This window comes from Muntiacus reevesi, chromosome 18 (assembly GCF_963930625.1).
Source record: "Muntiacus reevesi chromosome 18, mMunRee1.1, whole genome shotgun sequence".
Lineage (NCBI taxonomy): Eukaryota > Metazoa > Chordata > Mammalia > Artiodactyla > Cervidae > Muntiacus > Muntiacus reevesi.
In genome coordinates, this window is record NC_089266.1 from 49,232,984 (window position 1) to 49,235,319 (window position 2,336).

Here is a 2,336-nt window from a genome sequence, read left to right on the forward strand (position 1 = left end):
ACTGTGGGGAAGAAAACCATGGTGGGCTATTTGGGAGGAGGCTCTAATCTCTCCTACTTAGCTCTGGATCTTTAGCCGGGCATGAGTGGAGCCAATCAATAATATCTTATCTCCAGTCCTTCCCCTAAGAATCAATTCAGATAGTTTCCATGCCATTCCTGATTTTACTACTGGGATATAAACTGTGACTTTTTGGGATCCCAGTTGATAATATGACAAAAGTTTTCTGTCATCAGTGAGTTTTTGTTAACCTCCAGTGATTGAGTGTGAGTGAAAGAAATATACACCAACTCCTCTATCTCCATGTAATTGATTTAAATAAAGGAATATTAACATCAATGAAAATACACATCATTGATGAAACAAGGGAAGGGAGACATGGATATATACCACAATCATTTCTGCTGGATAATTGTCACCTGGGACTCAATTTAAGACTAAAACCTACACCTTTCATTTCCAAGAGATTAGTGCAGTATGAAAACTGAACAGAAGAAATCCTAGCAGATCCTCATTAATACCCACTAAACAGAGAAATACAGTCTCCGAGAAAAAGCTGTTTTTTGTTTTTTTTTTTGAGAGTGAGGTCATTTCTACCTGGAATTTATTTTAACGCTATAGATTAATAGCACCTGCACATAGCTGAGGGGAGAAAAAGAGGCCATGAAAACAGAAAAACCTGTGGAGAAGTCTTTCCCTGACTTACACCCCATTAAAGCAAGAAGGGGTGAGAGAATTTCCCTTATATTTAGGGGCAACTGACCCCATGAGGAAATATAACTTACAAAACAGCCAGTAAGAAAGCTATACATAATGAACCTGAAGCAGAAGCAGAGCCAAACAAGAAAATAGATACCAAAAACTATTACCTGGAACAGCAATTTGCACAAACAACAGATAAAAGTCTACCCGGAGGAACTTCTAGACAAGATAACACATGACTCTAACTTCCTCTCAAGTCTGTGCAGGAAACTGACCTTCCGAACTTATTATTTAAACTCACATAATGAAGGACTCCAAGAGTAGCCAGGTAAATAGTGAGAGACCCAAGGAAAATAAACGCAGAATGTTTATAGTCAATTATCAAATCTTTCTAAACCAGAGGTTGGCAAAGTTTTTCTTATAGGGCCAGATGGATAAAGATTTTAGGCTCTGTGGGCCAAGAGACACAGTGAAAGCTCTTATTATTTAAAAATGTAGTCATTAAAAAAGGTAAAAACTATTTTTAACCTGTGGGCTGTTAAAAACAAAATTAGCCACTGGCCAGATAGGGCCCAGAAGCTGTAGTTTGCTGGTCTAGATTTGCTGATATCGTTTAGTCGCTAAGTTGCGTCCGATTCTTCTGTGATCCACTGGACTGCCGCCCCAGGCTCCTCTGTCCATGGGGTTTCCCAGGCAAGAATACTGGAGTGGGGGCCCTGCCAAAGGGAGTCTGCCCATCCCAGAGTCCGGGCACCCACCCTTGCCCACGCACCTTTAGTCATGGCCTGCGGCAACGTGCATATTGGAAAGGCCCTGGAGTTCCCAGCCCGCAGGGGCGGATGGTGCCTTCAAGAAGGTGAAGCTTCCGAGCACAAAGGGAAATACAGGGCCCGCTTTTTCTCCCAGCTGCAGTTTACCTTTGTGCACCGCACAGAGATCATCGCCTTCAGCAATGTGCTACGGGCTTGCACAAGCGTCTCCGTGGACCCTCAGTTCACTGACCCGGCTTAGATCAACGCCCCCCACCCCAGAAGGAGGGAGGCTTGGGCCCCTGAACATCCCCCTGCTGGCCCATGTAACCAGAAACTTGTCCCATGATTACGGTCCCAAGGAGGATGAAGGCATTGCCCACAGGGGCCTCTTTATCATCCATGGCAAGGGTGATCTCCAGATCACCCTCAGTGATTGCCTGTGGGGTGCTTGGTGATTGAGGCTCTGCGGCTGGTCCAGGCCTTACAGTTCACAGAGGAGCATGAGGAAGTCTGTCCCGCTGGCTGGATGCCAGGCAGTCACACAGACAAGCCCAGTGTAAACCACAGCAAGGGAGTCTTTCTCCAAAAACACTAGGCTGGCAGATGGGTGGCAAGCTTGGGCTCTTGGCCATGATTTGTGCCCCATACTGACCCAGGAAAGGCCAGACCTGCCTCCTTAGACTTGACGGTCCAAGATGGAAGAGGGGCTAAGCCAAGGCCTTCTTAACCTCCTAGCTGAGAGCTAGGTGAATAGTGACCCGCTCTTTGGAGCCCACATAACTGGGAACAGGCCTAGAGGTTATTAATAAAGTATTAGTGCATAGGTGCTAAGTTGCTTCATTCATGTCTGACTGTCTGTAACCCTATGAATTGTAGCCCACC

General features: G+C 45.7%; 1 pseudogene; it reads left to right on the forward strand.

Annotated features, from left to right (window-relative positions):
- The first annotated feature begins 1,006 nt into the window (after nucleotides 1-1,006).
- Nucleotides 1,007-2,049, forward strand: LOC136150190 (peroxiredoxin-2 pseudogene; annotated as a pseudogene).
- Nucleotides 2,050-2,336: the final 287 nt, after the last annotated feature.